The sequence below is a fragment of the Nicotiana tabacum genome, chromosome 4 (assembly GCF_000715075.1).
Source record: "Nicotiana tabacum cultivar K326 chromosome 4, ASM71507v2, whole genome shotgun sequence".
NCBI classification, from domain to species: Eukaryota; Viridiplantae; Streptophyta; class Magnoliopsida; order Solanales; family Solanaceae; genus Nicotiana; species Nicotiana tabacum.
This window is the reverse complement of record NC_134083.1, coordinates 134,423,949-134,446,094: the sequence shown is the minus strand read 5'-3', so window position 1 is coordinate 134,446,094 and position 22,146 is coordinate 134,423,949.

Below are 22,146 nucleotides of genomic sequence, written 5' to 3'. Positions count from 1 at the left end.
GCACCGCAGAACGGTTCTGCATTCGCATAGTGCACCCCAGAACCTCCCTCCGAAATATCCCAGAACGGTTCTCTTATATCCTATAGGGTGAAGACTCCCTTTGTTAATCCTCATGATTGAGCAAGAATTGATGGATAATGGTTAAAGATTGCTCCCCCACTCTAAGAACTCTTCCTCTCACTCTAAAATATCAAAAATGTGCTCAAAATGGTCTATGAGGTGTGTTTTAACGGAATTGGGTCGGGTTTAAAAACCCCAAAAATAAAGCTCCGGAACGGGTTCTGCGGTCGCATAATGGTTATGCGGTCCGCGAAATGACCGTAAAAATGGGTGTCAGAGCTGGAAAGAAACTGACCTGGTCTGCGGTCACTATGCAGCCCACAGACCTGTTCTGCGGTCACATAATGCACCGCAGAACGGTTCTCCGAAATATCCCAGAGACTCGGTGAATTTCGGACCGCACAAGATTTGTGCAGCAGCAGAAGATTGTCTTGCGGCCACAGTTCTAAATCTAGAGACCGCAGAAAAGTTGCTTCGCGGCCGCAGTTCAGAATTGTGCAACTGCAGAACTCCAACTCCTGCCAGATGAAGAAATTTGCGGACCGCAGATAGAATTGTGCGGCCGCAGAACCTCTCAAGGGGTATTTTTATCCGAGATTTTTAACCTTGTATAAATAGACGAGTTTCACAAAATTAGGCCAAGTTTGAACCTCTGCAATTACTCTAGCCGTTTTTCTTTGCCATTTATGGAAGTTTACTTTGCTTTAGTGTATTTTACAATAGATTTAATCATTTTAAGCTTTCATTATGAGTTTAATTAGTCTTTCTTCTTTATTTTCTTCAAACCCAAGTATGAGTAGCATATATTTTTACTAGGGTTGTGACCCAACCCTAGTGTGTAAACCTTATGGGTATCTAATTTAGTGCTTGTTTATGATTGAATGTTTATTATTTATCTTAGTTCATGCCTATTTGACTTAGTTATATATTTGGGTGTGTTTTTGGAGTATCTTATTTTCCTTCTGTGTTACTAACTTATTTAAGAAATCATAGGTACAACCATGGCAAACAATGAGCTCGGAAATATTGCTTTGGGGGATGTGGACGTTGAGTATGACCAAGTGGATGAGGTTCCTCTTGAACCTCAAGCTAATAGAAGAGACGGAGTGCCTCGTGACAATGTGCCCGTTCCACCCCCACCTCCACCACGAGCGGTTCCACACCGGGTGTTATCCAATGAAGGATATGAAAGTGCAATAGTCCCTCCCCATATTAGGGTGGGCAACTTCAAATCACCAATGTGATGCTCACTTTGCTAGAGCAACGAGGTTTCTTCACCGGTGCTCCAAGTCAAAATGCATGCAAATATTTGAAGGGGTTTTTGGACACTTGTTGGGGGAGTAAACAAACAAATGTCTCCTAGGATGCATTGAGGCTAAGGCTTTTTCTCTTCTCTCTACGGGGGAAAGTTTTAGATTGGTTGCAATGTTTGCCGAACTATTCCATTCACACTCGGGATGAGTTGGAGGAAAAGTTTATTTCTAAGTTCTTCTCTCCGGGGCACATGGCTACACTTCAGGATGAGATTTTGGCATTCAAGTAAGAGGCAAATAAACCGCTACACGACATATGGGAACACTATAGAACAATGGTTAAGGAATGTCCCAACAATGATATGACAGAGAATATGATTCAACAAACTTTCTATCATAGGATCAACACAACCAACCAATATGTAGTGAATCAACTTGCCGGTGGGAACTTCATGACTACGCCTTATGCGGAGGCGTGTGAGATTTTAGATGAAATGGGAAACATCATCGGTGTGGCAATCCCGGGCTAATTTTCCACAAGGTGATCCCAACGTGATCCACTTTCACAAAGAGTTGCATGACTATGGGCAAGCCATTGCCGAATTGACTACCACCATGAATCAATTAGCAAACTCTCAACTTCAACAAGTGCAAAATCCTAAGCAAGTCAATGCCATGGAGGGAGTGAACATGATGGTGAACAAAAAAAGGAACAAGGGTTCACAAGTGCAACAACGAATGGAGAAGTTCGTGCAAGATGATAGTGGTTTTGATCAAGATGATTCTTATAATGACCAAGAAGAGGAGGTGCAATATGTGAACAACTTTTAAGGAAATGAAACAACTTACAAGGCCCAAACCAACAACAATGGCGACCTCAAAACAATCAAGGCAACTGGAATTCTAACAACCAAGAAAATTAGAGTACTGGAAACAATCAAGGGAATTGGCATAACAACAACAACAACCAAGTAAATTGGAGTGGCGGTAATAATCAAGGAAATTGGCATAACAACAACAATCAAGGAAATTGGAGCAACAATAATCAAGGAAATTGGGGGGGGGGGTAACAATCAAGGCGGATGGAACCATAATCAAGGCAATCAGGGGTCGGGTTTTTAAAGGCCCCTAATGTATCAACAACAAAATAACCCACCTCCTTATCTTTCCCATAGTCCTAGTTCTTCAACCAATGAGATGGGGCGTATTGAGAACATGTTCAAGCAAATGATGAAAAAGAATGCCGATTCGGATGCCCAACTTGCCTCACACAACACATCGATCCGCAACTTCGAAGTGCAAATGGAGAAAATCTCTCAAGCTCTAAATTCTCATCCTAATTGGGCACTACAAAGTGACACAGTGGTAAACCCAAAGGGTGGAAACAACACAGGGCATGCCACAGATGTTACTACAAGAAGTGGAAGAGGTGGGAATGCATCCACCTTAAGTCAAAAGCAACTTGTGGATGATGAGCAAGTGGAACAAGAAGAAGAGGTCCCCGAATAATGTGGCGCAAGCAAATGATGAAGTTTGGATTGATATTTATGATAGCATGGAAGAGACTCAAGAGGAGGTGAACTCGTCTAGGGATCATATTATTGACATACCGCAACCGGTAGTGCAAAAGGCTAAGGCACCATTTCCTAAGCCTCCACCTCTGTATCCTCAAAGGCTTGCCAAACAAAATGGTGAGAATCAATTCAAAAAGTTCATTCAAATGATGAAGAGTCTCTCAATTAATGTGCCATTAGTTGAAGCTTTGGGAAAATGCCCGGTTATGCGAAGTTTATGAAGGATCTCGTGACGAAGAAGTGGTCAATGAATTTTGAAACTATCAAAGTAACTCATCAAGTGAGTGCAATTGTGCATTCAATGGCTCATATGTTTTAAGATCCCGGTGCTTTCACGATTCCTTGTACAATTGGAAGTGCCGAGTTTGCTAAAGCTCTTTGTGATCTTGGGATAAGTATCAATTTGATGCCCTATTCGATTTTCAAGACCTTGGGAATTGGGCAACCATGACCCACCTCTATGAGATTGCAAATGGCCGATCGTACCGTGAAAAGATCTTTGGGAGTGATTGAAGATGTCTTGGTTCGTGTTGATAAATTCATTCTTCCGGCGGATTTTGTCATTCTTAATTGTGAAGTTAATTATGAGGTGTCGATTATTCTTAGAAGACCTTTCCTCGCTACGGGGAAGGCTCTTTGTGATGTTGAGCCGGAGAACTCACCTTTCGGGTGGATGATGAAAAAGTGGTATTCCATGTGTACAAGTCCATGCGGCAACCAAATAGCAACGAGGTGTGTTCTTTTGTGGACTTGGTGACCGATGTTATTGTTAATGATACAAGTGCCACAATCAATATTGGTGATATGTGGGTGGCCATCTTACTCAACTTTAATGATGACGAGATGGATAGATTCATGGAATGTGTGAACTCTTTGCAAGGAATGGGGTCGTCACACCCCGGAAACTATCTTTGGATCTTGAAAATAGGAAAACTCCTCCTAAAAAGCCTTTCATTGAAGAGCCCCCTGCCTTGGAGTTGAAGCCATTGCCTCCCCATCTTCGGTATAAATTTCTTGGCCCTTGTTCTACTTTACCAGTTATTCTTTCCTCTTGTTTGACTAACGTGTAGGTAGATTCTACATTGGCGGTGCTACAAAAGAGGAAGAAGGCTATTGGGTGGACATTGGCGGATATTCGAGGGATAAGCTCCGCATTTTTCATGAATAAGATCAACTTGGAGGAAGGTGCCAAACCATCTATTGAACATCGAAGAAGACTCAATGAGGCTATAGAAGAAGTTATCAAAAAGGAGATTATCACGTGGTTGGATGTCGGGGTTGTCTAACCCATTTCGATAGTTTGTGGACTTCTCCGGTTCAATGTGTCCCAAAGAAGGGGGAATGACTGTGGTCACCAACGACAAGAATGAGTTGATTCCTACAAGAACGATGACCGGTTGGAGAGTGTGTATGGACTACTGCAAGCTCAATAAAGTCACAAGGAAAGATCATTTTCCACTTCCCTTCCTAGACCAAATGATTGATAGGTTGGCCGGTCCTACTTTCTATTGATTTCTTGATAGGTATTCGGGCTACAACCTAATCCTTATTGCTCCGGAGGGTCAAGAGAAAACAACATTTACATGTCCTTATGGTACTTTCGCCTTCAGGCAGATGCCATTTGGTTTGTGTAATGCATCGGCAACTTTTCAAAGGTGTATGATGACTATATTGACAGACATGGCAGAGGACTACCTTGAAGTTTTCATGGATGACTTCTCGCTATCTAGATATTCTTTTGATTATTGTCTTGCAAATTTAGATAAAGTATTGGCAAGATGCGAAGAAATAAATTTGGTGCTCAATTGGGAGAAGTGTCATTTCATGGTTGAGGAAGGCCTTGTCCTTGGCCACAAAATCTCAAAGAATGGATTTGAATTTGACAAGGCAAAGATTGAGGTGATTTCTAAACTTCCACCTCCAACTTCGTAGAAAGGTGTGCGGAGTTTCTTAGGCCACGCGGGGTTTTATCGAAGCTTCATCAAAGATTTCTCTAAGGTGGTGAACCCTTTGTGCAAGCTTCTTGAAAAAGATGCTAAGTTTAACTTCAATGATGATTGCATGATAGCCTTTGAATTGTTAAAGTTCAAGTAGACAACTACTCCCATCATCACCGCTACAAATTGGAGTGTCCCTTTTGAACTCATATGTGATGCAAGTGACGTAGCGGTTGGGGCCTTTTTGGGGGCAACACATCAATAAGATTTTTCATCCGGTCTACTATGCTAGTAAGACTATGAATGGTGCCCAAGTCAACTATACTGTTATGGAGAAAGAGCTCATTGCCATTGTGTTTGCAATTGAGAAGTTTCGCCCGTACTTGATGGGTGTGAAAGTTATTGTCCACACGGATCATGTGGCACTTCTTTATATTATTAGCAAGAAAGATCCAAAGCTCGGTTGATGAGATAGGTGCTTTTGTTGCAAGAGTTTGATATTGACATCCAAGATAGAAAAGGGAGTGAAAATCAAGTGGCGGACCACTTGTCTCGTTTGGAGGAGGAGGGGAGGCCGCATGATGAACTTGAAATCAATGACTCCTTCCCCGATGCGCAACTCTTAGCTATTTCAATGAAGGAGGTGCCATGATTCGTGGATCTAGCAAATTTCCTTGTGTGTGGAATCATTACGGATGAGTTCTCTTCAAACCAAAGGAAGAAGCTCAAACGGGATTGTTAAGATTATTATTGGGATGAACCATACCTTTTCCGGATTTGTACGGATGGGGTGATTAAAAGATGTGTACCAGAAGAAGAGCAACGTGAAATTCTTAGGGCTTGTCATTCTTTGCCATATGGTGGTCACCATGGTGGAGCAATAACGACGGCCAAAGTGCTAAGTTGCAGTTTCTATTGGCCCACTCTTTGTAAGGATGCAAGTGATGTAGTGAAACGATGTGATGAATGTCAACGGGCCGGTGGAATCTCGAAGAAAACTGAAATGCCTCTCACTACCATATTGGACATTGATATCTTTGGTGTGTGGGGTATTGACTTCATGGGTCCTTTTGTGAATCCTTGTGCAAACACCTACATCTTGGTCACGGTTGATTATGTGTCTAAATGGGTTGAGGCCGTTTCTCTACCCAACAATGAGGCGGGAAGTGTGGCGGCATTCTTGAAGAAGAATATTTTCACAACATTTGGTACTCCTGGCTATTATAAGCGATGGGGGATCGCATTTTTGCAACAAGGTTTTCGACACTTTACTTAGCAAGTATGGTGTTACTCATAAAGTCACGACTCCCTATCATCCACAAGCTAGCGGTCAAGTGGAAGTCTCCAACCGGGAGATAAAAAATATTTTGCCCTAAACAGTGAATGCTAACCAGAAGGATTGGTCTAAGAAGCTCGATGATGCATTGTAGGCTTATTGGATGACTTACAAAATACCTATAGGAATGTCACCATATCGGTTGGTGTTCGGCAAAGCTTGTCATCTTCCGATGGAACTTGAGCACATAGCCATGTGGGCTTTAAAGAAGTTGAATCTTGATTGGAATGTAGATGCTAACTTTAGGGTTGCACATTTGAATAAATTGGATGAGTTCTAGTACCATGCTTATGCAAGTTCGTCCTTGTATAAAGAAAAGATGAAATATCTTCACGAAAATTACATTTGGAACAAAGAGTTCAAGGTGGACGATCTTGTGTTGATGTTTAACTCACGGTTGAGGATGTTCCCCGGGAAGTTAAAGTCTAAATGGAGTGGCCCTTTTGAAACTGTGGGTGTGACACCTTTTAGTGCATTGGACTTGAAGAACAAAATCCAATGAGGTATTCCGAGTCAATGGTCACCGGGTGAAGCACTATTTGGGAAAAGTTGGAGATGGCCACGTCATGGAGGTCATTTATTTCAGTTAATGATATTATGTGTCGTGCCGCGACGTTAAATCAGGCGCTTCTTGGGAGGCAACACATTCTTCTCTTTCTTTTCTTTTCTTCTTTTGTAGTTAAGTGTTATTTTTTGCTAACTTTATTTGAAGTGTGCTATGGGAATGAGTGTGCCTTATAGGAAATGTGAACAGATATGCAGCTAAGTATTAGAAAAAAATACGGACCGCAATTGATTTGTGCGGATCACACAATTCGGAATGCTATCGCAAAAGTGCTTTGCGGCTCCACAATTGTCATGCGGACCGCACAAATGGAAGGTGGAAAATGCCAACTCTCTGAAGTTGGTCTGTCAGAAAAATGGTCGATCTGCGGCCGCAACAGGAAATTTGCGGCCGTAACAAGGGATCTTCGGTCGCAAACAAAATTCTGCGGACCGCAGGTGGAGACCACAATTGAAGCCTCAGGTAACAGAGTGTAGACCGCACATAAAATTTTGTGTTCGTGCTCGCAACTCTTTCCCTTAGGAACATCAAGAGTATAAATAGAGGGCTAGGGCTACTGTTACTCTTTTCCCTCTCAGAGCAAAATCACAGTAATCTTTTGAAGTTTCTTGCTGAGTCTACCTGTGCATTCATACAACATCTTTGATCAATCACTCATCACACTCATTCATTTGGTATGCTTCATTATCTTGTTAATCTTTTTCTTTTAATTTGTAGATTTTTAGTCGGTTTTAGGCTATTTATCAATAGAATTCAATTGTACATACTTGTGGGGGTAAATTTGTAGTGGATTAACTAGTACATGTTCTAGGGGGCTGGGTAAATGTATTCTCATGCTTTTATGATGTTACCATGTCAAAATTTGCCCAAAAATTGCAAACCCTAGATTGAAATAACTGATGGTTCGTATATTTTGAATTTTGCGGCCGCACCTGAAATTGTGCGGCCGTAGAAGTTGACTATAGGTCAGTTTAGTTAAGAATGAGTCTGCAGCTGCAACAAAAAGCTGTGCAGACCACAGAATTTCCATTGCGGTCATAGAACTGCCCGTGTCCTGTCATCAGAGAGTTTACAAATTTGTGACTCAAATGTGTGGCCGCAAGACAAATTGTACAGACAGCAAAAAACATGTTGCAGCCGCACATTAGCCAATTCTCTGTCATCAGAGAGTTGGCATAATTCTTGTTTCTGATTTATGGCCGCAAGGAAAAATGTGTGGACCGCACTTCACATATGCGGCCGCAAGCGAGAATTGTGCGGTCCACAACGCCTTATCTGCGCCGCAAAGAAAAATGTGCAGATCACACATCCTCATTCTGCAAGCATGATTTCATTGTGTTTTCTAGTGATTTCTTGTATATCTCTTGTGTGTGATTGAAGATTTAATTGCCACTAACAACTGCGTCTACTTGATACAGATAATGGTTCGATCGAGAGTCAGAGGTGATACTGCGAAAGGAAGGGGAGAACCTTCTAGGGGTCGAGGCAAGGGTGCCTTACCCCTCTGCCAACAAAGAACAATCACAAAGAAACTGACAACCATCAGAGGGAGAGGTGCAGACCTTTCCGAGACCAGCTTTTATATCCAATCTAGGGAAGCATCAGAGGGAAACTCGGCCTCTGTACAAGAGCAGCTAGCTGTCCAGTCAAGACCGCCAGGGAGGTATCAACTCAGGGACGAGTCGTCCACATCTCATAGCACTTCTGAGGGGTCAAAAAGTGCTAGTCAGGATTCTGAACCATCTACTACACCCATCCCTGAGGCACCAGATACATTAGTTTAGGACATCCTCGTTGAAGGAAGAGGGGGAGATGCTACAGTTGTCGGCCTTGAAAGGACGAAGAAGAAAGAGGTATGGGAGGACCGGTTTGTCAGGTCGGCCGCCTTCACCAGCTTCCGTCAATGGTGGCCAATGAGGTCGCTTACTCTTGAGCGGTAGTTTCAATTGAAGGATCTGGATAAGTATAACTCGGCAGTACTAAGACAATTCAAGGAACGCCAGTGAGGTCGCTTATTAGTTCGTAGTTTGATTTAGTAGCTTCTTTGTTTGTTTTAGTAAATTCTTTTTATGTTTTAGTAGATAATAAGCCTTTGTTTTTCTTAATGCCATTATATTTTTCAAAGGTAGTTTTTATGTGAACCGGGTGACTCGTCCTAACGATAGATGGTGTGACTACCTTCTTAAGGAAATGAGTCTTTTTTGGTGTTTAGGTAATAATAGTAGTAGTAATGAATAAAAAGACCTAATTGAGTAATGCTCGAAGAGTCAAACGTGCTTTCATTAGTACCAACACACTTAACTATGTGCTTATGGTTAAAAATAAGGTTTGAAAAGAATAACTCTAGTTAGTGACTTTGTGACTCTTGAGTTGACTTTGGCAACCATCAAGTGGTTTAATTAAACCATAATGATTTTTAAACTTGAATATGGTCGTTGTGGGCCATCGACTCTGTCTTTGTTAACAATCTGGTTGCGTGAGAGGTGAGATGCTTTGTTTCTAGTCCAAGTACTCGTGCAAAAGGTCTAGAACTAGCCTCGAATGTGTTTCAAGGAGAAATCTTAAGTTTTGCTTGGCTTGAGAAGTGATTGTAGGCTTTCCTTAGCCCATTTGAGTTTTCTATTTCCTACCAATGTTGTGATCCCTAGTCAACCCCGTTGAGCCTCGAACCTTTCTTATTTGACAACCATGTTACAAGCCTTTACCCGTGCAACGACCCAACATGTCATTTTGAGTATTTGTACTTCGCTCGGTAGTTTACGGGTGTGAGTAGCCCCGTATGATGTATTTTGATTTGTGTGAATCATCGGTTTTGGTTTTCAGGTTATTCGGGACTGATTTGGAAGAATGATTCTCAACTGGGGAGCTTTAAATTTGAAAGAGTTGACCAAGTTTGACTTTTTAGCATTTGACCTCGGATTGGAATTTTGATGATTCTGTTAGCTCTGTTGGGTAATTTTGGACTTAGGAGCGCGTCCGGATTATGATTTGGAGGTTCGTGGTTGAATTTGGCTTGAAATGGCGAAAATGGAAATTTTGAAAAGTTTGACCGGGAGTGGAATTTTTGATATCGGGGTTAGATTCCGATTCCGAAAGTTGGAGCAGTTCCATAATATTGAATGTGACTTGTGTGCAGAATTTGAGGTCAATCGAACGTGATTTGATAGGTTTCGGCATCGGTTGTGGAAGTTTAAAATTTCAAAGTTCATTAATTCGAGTTGAGGTGTGATTCATCGTTTTGATGTTGTTATGTGTGTTTCTGAGGCCTCGAGTAGGTCTGTATTATGTTATGGAACTTGTTGGCATGTTCAGACGGGTCCCGAGGGGCTCGGGTGAGTTTTGGATGAGGCTCGGATCATTTCATTGCATTTTTGGATTTTTGCTAGCTGCTGCTTTTGGTGTGATCGCACCTACAACTGGTTTGCATAGGTGCGATGGTCGCAGAAATGACAGAGGAGTCGCAGAAGCGTGAAGGGGATGTGGGCGTGAGGATCGCAGGTGCGGGTAGTTGGACGCACCTGCGCAACCGCATATGCAGTTCAAGTGCACAGAAGTGCGATCGCAGAAGCGGCTTAAGGACTGCAGGTGCGAGGGATTGCTGGGTCAGTTGTTTTCGCAGAAGCGAAGTTTTACCGAAAAAACGCTGGTCACAGATGCGACGAATTGTCCGAAAATGCGCAATCGCTGGGCATAAGCTATATTATCGAGGGTTTTGGTTCTTTCTTCATTTGGGGAGCTATAAAGCTCGGATTGAGGCGATTCTTGAAGCAATTTTTACCATATTAATTGGATTGTGAATTTTAAAGCGGAAATTGGGGCTTTTGGCCTAAAGTTTCATAATGTGAATTTTTGAATTTTGAACATCGACTTGAAGTCGGATTTGAGTGAAACTAGTATGGTTGGACTCATAATTGAATGGGTTGTTGGATTTTGCAAATTTTGTCGGGTTCCGAGGTACGGTCCCGAGTTGGACTTTTGGCCGATTTTGGGCTTTTGATTCAAGATTTGATATTTTTCGACCAGGATTGGTTCGTTTAGCATTGTTTGATGTACTTGAGTTGTTTATGGTTAGTTTCGAGCCGTTCAGAGGTCGGAATGTGCGGGATGGCATTTTGGAGCATTGCTTGGCTTGCTCAGTGTTGGAATGGCTTGTTCGCGGTAAGTAACTCTTCTAAACTTGTTGTTGAGGGTATGAAACCCCGCAATACGTGTTATGTGATTGGTATTAAGGTGACGCACATACTAGGTGACGGGCGTGTGGGCGTGCACCATGTGAATTGGGACTCCGTTGTTTCCATGGCACTGTATAGTGGCCCTATTTTATTGAGCTGTCAATCATGCTAGATATCAAATTTAGGCTTTATACCATATTCACGCATTAATATCATATCTCAGTCTTAGTTGTTATTTATTGATGTATCTTATCATTGTTGTCGGGCTAGTTCCATGACATTGTGAGCCCGTGCGTGAGACTGGAGAGATTGATGACTGAGTGAGGCCGAGGGCCTGAGTGGTGAGGATGATTATGGGATCGGGCTGCATGACGCAGCGGGTCAGATTGGCTTACTATAGCATGTGAGTTGTCCGTGTAGCACGTGGTGTTGTCCGTGCGATTCCAAATATTAATATTATGGCACATGAATTGTCCGTGCAGCACGTGAGTTGTCCGTGCAGATTATAGCGCTTCGGTTGTAGGAGCCCCTCCAGAGTCTGCACACCCCTAGTAAGCGCAGGTACCTACTAAGTGCGAGTGCCGAGCGCTGAGTGCCGAGTGACTGGGAGGACTGAGTGAATTAATACTCTGAGAGTATGCATATGATCTTTATCACTGATTTGCATCGCATTTGACATGCGCACTCAACATATAGGCATAGAGATGCATTTTTCCTCATGCTGTATAGTATCACGTCATTTATGACTTCTCATATATTTTTACATATGGGCATAGAGAGACATCTTACACTTGCTATCTGAAAGGAAAATAAAACATCTTATTTATTGTTGAAAGGATTTTTGGAAAAAATCACAGTTTTCAAACTTACTCGTGTTTTGGCTTTTTTCGGTAAAAGATTTGGGTTTTCACTGAGCTACTTGAAAAGAAATGCCTATTTTTCTAGAACTGTGAATGAACTGAGCCTTTTATTTATGAGATACTCATTTGTTACATGTACTATGCTGTTATGAACTGTTGTGGAATATTGGTGTTGGACCCGACCTTTTTGTTAGCTTGTCACTACTTTCAACCTAAGGTTAGGTTTGTTACTTATTGAGTACATGGGGTCGGTTGTACTCATACTACACTTATCCACCTTGCGTGCAGATGTTGGTTGCTGATGTTGTTGTGTTCGATGGGAGCTGGATTTGAAGATGTACCTGCGTCCCGGTTGTAGCTGCCTCTTGTCCGTGGTAGCCTTAGATCTATAAAAAAATTCGGTTTATGTACCTTTTCAAACAGACGATGTATCTATTTCATTTCAGCTTTGTAAACTCTATTCTTAGAAGCTCATGATTTGTACTACCGGTTCTAGGGGAACGTATAAGATTCAGATAATTTCTTTACTTAATTGCTTTATTAATTGTTATTGGAATTTGTTAGTAGTTAACTGGCTTACCTAGCGGGTTGGGTTAGGTGCCATCATGACTAGTTGGATTTTGGGTCATGACAAGATAGTATCAGAGCTCTAGGTCCATAGGTTCTACAAGTCATGAGCAAGTGTCTAGTAGAGTCTTGCGGATCGGTATAATGACGTCCATACCTATCTTCGAGAGGCTACAGGACATTTAGGATATACTCACATTCTTCTTTCCTTATTGTGCAGCATTGATTCAGCTTGAAGAGTAACTCTTTGAATTCCTTCCACGCATTCGTATGCGCATGTGAGTGCTCGGTATCAGTTGTGCATCGCCGACTTGTGATTCTATGAACGAGGTTCGAGATGTATATTCTGTGTTTTGGTGATGGGCCAGTCTGGAGGACTTGAGTCAATGGTTAGACTGCAGCTTAAGCTCGGTAGCTTCAGTTGTAACTTTTATATTTGGATTCATATGTCCGGTAATGTCCTTACGAGTGGAATTTATGGCTCGATGAGTAGTGGAATGGCTTTGTGATGAGTATGATGTGACTGCGAGATGTGTTAAGACGATTTGAATGCAACGAGCAGTGTTTCCTTGAAATGTAAAGAAGGGGCCATTGAGTGCTTGATTTTCGTGTGGATGTGACGTATAGTCTCGAGTATGAGTGCATTGAAGGATCTTTTATGTTGCTTAATGCTGGAACGAAATAGGTTCTCATGTATTATTGTCGAGATTAGACTCGGGGAGATTAAGTGACTGTGTAGTAGTCGTGACTGTGGAAGGGTGTAGAGAGATGTCAGTTTGAGGCAAAGCAGGTGGTTTATCCATTGCGAGGTGTCCTGAGGTTGTGTGATCCCTAAGATGTTTTGTAGAGAGTTCTCTTTTGCCAGTGAATGATATATATTGCAATTTCAGTTTGGATCACCTGAGGAAGTTGGCTTAACCATCACGAGGATGAATGTGAGATTTGCAGATGATTTGAGGTACTAGATGGTTTGTGTTGCATGAGCGAATTAAGGATTTAATGAAATCTCACTGTGGTATTATGGTAGTAATGGGGTATGGTTATTGTAAGTAGTTAGATGGTTTATTCCATGGAGCCAAGTGGGGGAGTTTGCTATTGACAAGTTAATTGCATGATTATGTGTTGTATTGGTTTCGATTTGGGGTATACTGGTGAATTAGTTATGACTTGCAGAGGTCGAGATCGAGGATAATTCGGGTAAAGGAATTTCTGGATACAGGTTGTATTACACTCTATGGGTATATGAGAATCATAAAATAATTGAGTGGTTGTTCGCGAAGGATGTTGTGTACATGGAGTAGGAATTTGCTCGGTTGCTTAGGAGTATGGGTTACTCCCTTGGGTGTTGGTGTGCTAATGGGGCATAAGTCATTCGGTCCGTTTGGTCGGTTTAATTGAGATTTGAGTAGAGTGGATGACTCTCGAGAATGGTTCTAATGGATTCAAGATTCATATGTAGATATTTGGAATTTTCAAGATTTGTATATGGCTAGAAACTGGGAGTTGCGTTGGATGGTGTCGAGACTTGTGGCATTTTTATATCATTGTGGATTGTGCATTTCAATATCAAGAAGGTGAAGGAAACATTTTTAGGTTCACATAAGGTCTCTTTAGAGTGGGTATCTTGGTTGTGGTGCCTTGGGGTGCTTAAAAGGGAAGTCAGCGGCTTATGGGCCTTAAGGCGTTGTGGTTTTATACTAGGGTCTCTTGTGTGGTGAATTTTGGTTTAGGATCGTGGTGTTCTAGCAAGGATAAGTATCAATTTGAAGGCAATTTGGAAGGGACTTGGAGAAATAGGACAGCGTAGTAGTAGGTTGGACCACCACAGTAATAGATATAATCAGTTCTTTGGGACCTTATGATGTGGCTAGTCTCTACATGTGTTTCGTGGCAATGCTCTTGGGTTTTGGCGACCTGTGTGGCTGGGTTGAGTTAGAGAGATTCAGTTCTGATAGCTTGGTTATGTGCAAATGGGTTTCGAAGAGTTCTCAATGGTTTCTACCATGGTTCGAGGAGTATATTTCCTACCGGCGTGAGGAATATGTTGCGTATTGGGATTTTCTCCAGGATGAGATCAAATGGAAGATTTCTAACTGATCGGGTATGTATTCTTCTTGGGACTCAGAGTTGATTATGAGATTCTTGTATTCTTCACATGATGGCATGGTAAATGCGGTGTATTGTGTGGAATTGAGATTTGCATGTGCAAGGTCACAGTTCAGTTTTGAAGGGATGGACATAAATTCGTAGGTAACATGGACGGTTTCAGATAACTAGGTAACTGATATTACTAATCGGTATGGCTTGATGAGAGTATACATTTCAGAAGGGGCAATGTGTTTTGATTTATGGATACTTCACGGGTACTGCGACACTCTCCTGGTTGATCGACTACTGATATTTAAATTTTGCTAGGTGGCACGGAAGAATTTTAGAAATATTCCTCATGGGATGATCGTGTATGAGAGATGTGTTAGACATTCTGGCGGTGGAGTTGGGATCAAATATGGTGATTTGTGTGTCCTATGGAGTTGGAGACTGGGAGTTCTCAGGGACAGATAGTTGGGTTTCTGTTATTGCAAATGACTGTTTCATACCTCTTTTGAGGTGTGCATTTGGACGCGATCAGCAACGGAGATGGTTGGAGATGCTAAAGGACTATGATATTACCATTTTGTATCATCCCGGAAAGGACAATATGGTGGTCGATGCCTTGAGTATAATGACGGCGAGTATGGGTAGCCTTGCATTTATTCCTGTTGGTGAGAGACCGCTTGCAGTTGATGTTCAGGCCTTGGCCAACCAGTTCGTGAGATTAGATGTTTTGGAGCCCAGCCAGGATCTAGCTTGTGTGGTTTCTCGGTCTTCCTTATATGATCTCATCAGAGAGCGCGAGTATGATGATCCCCATTTACTTGTCCTTAAGGACACTGTTCAGCATGACGATGCTAAGGAGGTTACTATTGGGGATAATGGGGTGTTGAGGATGTAGGGTTGTATTTGTGTGCCTAATATAGATGGGCTATGTGAGTTGATTCTTGAGGAGGCACACAATTCACGGTATTCTATTCATCCGGGTGCCGCAGAGATGTATCAGGACTTGAGGCAGCACTATTGGTGGAGGAGGATAAAGAAGGATATAGTGGGGTTTATAGCTCGGTGCCTAAATTGTAAGCAGGTGTAGTATGAGCATCAGAGACAGGGCGGATTTCTTCATAGTCTTGAGATTCCAAAGTGGAAATAGGAGCGTATCACCATGGATTTTGTAGTTGGGCTCCCACGGACTTTGAGAAAGTTTGATTCCATTTGGGTGATTGTGGATCGGTTGACCAAGTTCGCGCATTTTATTCCAGTTGGAACTACTTATTCTTCGAAGCGATTCGCTGAGATCTACATCCATGAGATTGTTCGCCTTCACGGTGTCCCTGTGTCCATCATTTCAGATCAGGGCACGCAGTTTACATTGCAGTTTTGGAGAGCAGTGTAGCGAGAGTTGGTCACACAGGTTGAGTTGAGTACAACATTTCACCCTCAGACTGACAGACAGTCTGAGCGCACTATATAGATATTGGAGGATATGCTACGTGCTTGTGTCATAAATTTCGGGGGTTCATGGGATCAATTTCTACCGCTCGCAGAGTTTGCCTACAACAACAACTACCAATCGAGCATTCAGATGGCTCAGTATGAGCCTTTGTATGGTAGACGGTGTCGGTCTCTGATGGGATGGTTTGAGTCGGGTGAGGCTAGGCTATTGGGTACTGACTTAGTCCATGATGCTTTGAACAAGGTTAAGTTGATGACAGAAGAGTTACCTAGATCGGAAGATTCGTGATGTTACTTTCATGGTAGGGGAAAAGGTACTGCTCAAGGTTTTACCCATGAAGGGTGTTATGAGGTTCGGGGAGAATGGAAAGTTGAGACCTTGGTACATTGGGCCATTTGAGGTGTTTCAGAGGATTAGAGAGGTGGCTTACAAGCTTGCCTTGCCTCCTAGTCTGTCGAGTGTTCATCTAGTATTTCATGGTTCTATGCTTCGAAAGTATGTCAGCGATCCATCTCATGTTTTGGACTTCAGCACGGTTCAGTTGGATGGTGATTTGACTTATGACGTGGAGCCAGTGGCCATTTTGGATCGGCAGGTTCGAAAGTTGAAGTCAAAGAACATAGCTTCAGTGAAGGTGCAGTGGAGAGGTCAGCCAGTTGAGGAGGCTACTTGGGAAACCGAGCGTGAGATGCGGAGTAGATATCCATGCCTATTTGAGACTCCAGGTACGTTTCTAGACCCGTTCGAGGATGAATGTTTGTTTAAGATGGGGAGGATGTAATGACGCGATCGGTCATTTTGCGTGTTGTAGCCCCGTTCCCCCATTTACTGCCTATTTTATGCTAAATTGTTGTTATGTGACTTTTTGAGGTAGTTGGTTGGTTCCGGGGATGTTTCAGAATGAGTTGAGACACTTAGTCTCAAGGTAGAAAGCTTAAGTTGAAAAGGTTGACTGGATATTGACTTATGTGTAAATGGCTCCATAGTAGAGTTTTGATGGTTTTGATAGCTCCGTTGGGTGATTTCGGACTTAGGAGTGTGTATGGATAGTGATTTGGAGGTCTATTATGATTTAGGCTTGAAATGGCGAAAGTTGGAAACTTAGAACTTTTGGAAATTGAGAAGTTTGACCGAGAGTTAACTTTGTGGTTACCGGGCTTGGATTTTGGTTTCGGGAGTAGGATTAGGTCTGTTTTGTCATTTATGATTTGTGTGCAAAATCTGAGGTAAATTGGACTTGATTTGATCGGTTTCGGCATCGATTGTAGAAGTTGGAATTTCCTAGTTTTCATTAGACTTGAATTGAGGTGCGGTTTGTGTTTGTGATGTTGTTTGATGTGATTTGAGGCCTCGACTAAGTTCGTATCTAGTTTTAGGACTTGCTGGTGTGTTTGGTTGAGGTCCGGGAGGCCTCAGGTGGAGTTCGGATGGTTAATGGATCAAAGTTTGGAATTGAAAGATTGCTGAAGTGCACCAGGTCTGGTGCGATCACACATGCGGAGTTTTGATCACAGGTGCGAGCTCACATAATCAAACAGGGAATCGTAGGTGCGGTCCTGAAGAGGTTGGCTAGTGGTCGCAGGTGTGAAGGATTTTCTGCATCTGCGAGCTCGCAGATGCGGCAGGGTCTCCGCAGATTCGGATTATTGGAGGCAAGGCTAGGTCCGAAGAAGTGGTCGATATCTCGCAGAAGCGCATCCACAGATGCGGAAGATCGGTCACAGGTGCGCGAGGTCAGGAGTTGAGTGTTTTCCGCATAAGCGGAATTTTGGACCGCAGAAGCGGGATCTCTGGGTAGTGTTTAAATTCGAAGGGTTTCGAGGTTTAAATCATTTTTGGACATTTCAAAGCTCGGGCTAAGGCCATTGTTGAGAGGGATTTCGAGGGGTTTCTTGAGGTAAGTCACTTGTGGTTATTTTTATTCAATAATATTGTTTCCCCGTTGAATTTTCCACCTAGTTTGTGTATTTTTGAAGTGTAATTTTGGAAGTTTGAGACTAGGGATTTGGAGAGTTAAATTTGGGGATTTGAGTGACAATTTTGTGTCGAAATTTGGTAAATTTGGTATGGTTGGACTCGTGGGTGAATGGGCTTCCAGATTTTGTAACTTTTATTGGATTCCGAGATATTGGCCCGGGGGTCGACTTTTGAGTTTACTTTTTGATTTTGATTAAGAACTTAGCATTTTCAAATGGAATTGATTCTTATCGCTAGAGTTGATCGTATTGGATTGTTTGTAGCTAGATTCGAGACATTCAGAGGCCGATTCGCGAGGCAAGGACTTATTGGCGTAGAGATTTGCATGGTGTGAGGTAAGTAACACTTCTAAACTTGGTTCTGAGGGTATGAATTCCTGAAATTACGTGCTATGTGATTGGTGTTGAGGTGACGCGCATGCCAGGTGACGGGCGTGTGGGCGTGCACCGTAGTAATTGTGATTTAGTCGATTCCATGGAACTGTGTAGCTATCTTATCTGAACATTATTATTGTACTCTATGTGCTAGAGCACTTGAGCTATGATTTATGCTATAAATCATATTTAGGCTATATACCGGTACTATTGGGACCCATAATGTTTGTACTTTGTTGTTGAGTTATTTGCTTAATTGCAGTTATGTACTCAGTCACATTCATCACTACATATCATATCTCAGTCTTTGTATTGTATATAGTCACATCTCATATCATTGATTTGGGCTGCTTATCTTGAGTGTTGTGAGCTCAAGAGACTGGAAAGGTTGATGACTGAGTGAGGCCGAAGGCCCTGTGGTGAGTGATATTTATGGGATCTAACTGCACGCCGTAGTAGGATTTATTGAATTATGCCAGGATTTGGCTTATTATAGCGCTTGGGCTGGATCTGCCCCTCCGGAGTCTGCACACCCACAGTGAGCGTAATTGATATTGATTTATTTACATTGGGCTAGATCTGCCCTGGATTTATCTGCATTTGGGCTGGATCTGCCTTGTACAGTGCTGAGTGATTGAGTGTGTGATGAGTGAGAATTGAGACAGTCTGGTTGAGTACTCCAAAAGTGTGAGTATGCGAGACTTTCATTATGTTGCATCACATACGATATTCATATTGGCATGTAGATATAGAGATGCCATATTCCTCATATCATTCAGACTTGATATAGTTTATCCGTTCTGAGTTTAATTGCTAAACCTGGAAGCATGTCTAAATTCTTGTATTGTTACCTGCAGATTATGAATTTCTGAGATATTACTGTCATATTTTCCGTAAATTTCGGTATTGTTAATTATGTATGTTGGTTGTAATGTTTGAGCTCGTCACTACTTTCAGTCCAAAGGTTAGGCTTGTTACTTATTGAGTTGGTTATACTCACGCTACACTCTGCACTTCGTGTGCAGATCTAGGTATTTGCAGGCACGGTGGTTGAAGATCTCAGAGTTTCCAGCTGTTCGGAGATTATCGAGGTAGCTGCCCGGGCTTCCGCAAACCTTGACTCTCCTCCCTTATCCCTCAGTTTTACTTATTCAGTTTTTGTTTTTCTTAGACAGTGTATCAGACTTTGTATTTGTATAGATGCCCATGTACTCAGTAATACCCGGATTTTGGAAAACTTCTGTATTGAGTTATGGCATTTTCACCTGGTTTTTATGAGATTTTCACCTATTTAAATCTGTTTTAGTATATTCTGAATTTGAAAGTGTTGGTATGTATACGTGTCGGCTTGCCTAGTATCATGATAGGCGCCATCATAACGGGTCAAGTTTTGAGTTGTGACAATACATGTCCTTAATAACCCTAATGTAGGCTACTCGAACCCCTTTAGCCTCCAAGTATCGCCAGAGCACCTCTCTCAGGACTTTGTCATATGATTTCTCTAGGTCAATGAATAGCATGTGAAAGTCCTTCTTCATCTCCCTATACCGCTCCATCAATCTCCTCACAAAATGAATGGCTTCCATAGTCGAACGCTACAGCATGAAACTGAACTGGTTCTCAGAAATAGACACACTAGTCATCACCCTCACTTCAACCACCCTCTCCCAAACTTTTTTTGTATGGCTAAGCAGCTTAATCCCCCTATAATTATTGCAACTTTGGATATCGCCTTTATTTTTATACAGCGGGATCATCGTACACCACCTCCATTCACCGGGCATCTTCTTCGTCCTAAAAATGACCTTGAATAGCTTAGTGATCCACTCCAAACCTGCCCTACCCGCATTCTTTCAAATTTTCACAGGGATTTCATCTGGTCTGGTAGCTCTACCCCTGTGCATCTTATGCATAGCCCCTCGACCTCCTTAATGTACTCATCAATGTTGACATTAAAAATAGAATGTCGTTAACCAATTAATGAGAAAACATACATGATGATTTAGGTATGTTGAGAGACTACTGATGTGTTTTATTAAGCTTTGATATGTAATATATAGCTTTAGATCTTAATAGTATAAGCTAATAATCATTGATTTTTTTCCTTTGATGCTCTAATTCTTTGCTCTTTTTAGACATGACATATTTCTAGTTCTCTTCTTTGTTTGATATTATTATTAATCATATGTGTTTTAATGCATATTGAAGAGCTAGAAAATGATTAAGAAGTCAATCCACACAAAATAGTAATTTTGAGAAGGCTAAAAAGAGTATAAATGTAGGATTATATTTAGATTTAAACAGTTGTGGCCAGAAATCATCCTGGAACGTCTAGAGTTGTCTAATTTGATGCAATAGTTCAATGATAAAATCAGGAAAACCTATGATAATTAAAGTCAAGTTGAACAATAAATGGGATAGCCCTAAAAATACATGAAAAGAATGAAATAATATAGTTGGACCAGAGACCGGATTAGGATGGGACTGTGAAAAAAAGACAATTCAAGTGAATGTGAATTGGTGGGATAAGAAGATAAAGGTATTTGTAATTATACTACTTATATTTCTACTCAAACATAATAAGTTGTTATTTTGTTTGGGGGCTAAATTTGATTGTTCTCCTTCTATGTTTATAAAACAACAACAACAATCACTTTGTGAGATCTCACAAATGGAGTTTAGAGAGGTAGTGTGTAGGCAGCTCTTACTCCTACCTTATGATAGTAGAAAGACTATTTCCAATAGGCTCTTGGCTAAAAAAAATATGCAAAAGAAAATAGTAACACAAACAGTAACAACAACAACAACAACAACAACAACAACAAGGTAAGATGGTAGGACAACCAAAGACGAAAGAAACAAAAGCAGTGATATAAATCTAGGAATAAGAAAATATGACAATATACTAATATACTACTAGTACGTACAAAAGACACACTCGACTACCTACGAACCTTCTATCCGAATTCTCGACCTCCACATTCTCTTATCAAGGGTCATGTCCTCTAATAGTTGAAGTAGCATCATATCCTACCTGATCACCTCTCCCCAATATTTCTTAGTCCTACCTCTACCTCTCCTCATGCTCCCTATGGCCAACCCTTACACCTCCTCACTGGAGCATCTGTGCATCTCCTCTTTACATGCTTGTACCATCTCAGCCTCGCTTCATGCAACTTGTCCACCGCGAAAGTCACTCCCACCTTGTCTGAAATCTCTTTGTTTCTACTTTTATCTCTCCTGGTATGCCCACACATCCATTTCATCATCCTCATTTTTTCTACTTTTAGCTTCTGGACATGGGAGTTCTTGAATGGCCAACACTCTGCACTATACAACATAGTAGGTCTAACCACCATTTTGTAGAACATAACTTTAAGTCTCGATTGCACATTCTTATTAGAAAAATACCATAAACGAAACTCTATTTCATCCACCCTGCTCATATACGATGTGTGATATCATCGTCAATCTCTCCATTATCTTGGATGATTGAACCCATGTACTTGAAACTTTATCTCTTGGGATGACTTGAGTATCATGCCTCACATTTACATCCGCTCCATGATCCACATCACTGAACTTGCCTCCAAGTATTCTGCTTTGATCTTGTTCAACTTGAAATCTTTAGACTTCAGGGTTTGTCTCCAAACCTCCAGCCTCACGTTAATGTTACGACCCCAAAATCTCACCTTAGGAATCGTGATGGCACCTACACTCTATAACTAGGTAAGCCTAACACATAATGAGATTTAACATAAATAACCAACTTACTATTGAACATTAAACAGGTAAATGAAATAATGTAGCTAAAATCGAGCAATAGTTATACAACCCCAAAATTGGTAGTACATAGTCATAAGCTCTACTGAGAGTAACTAGAAAAAATAATTACATCAATGTTTGGAATGAAAGAAACAGTAG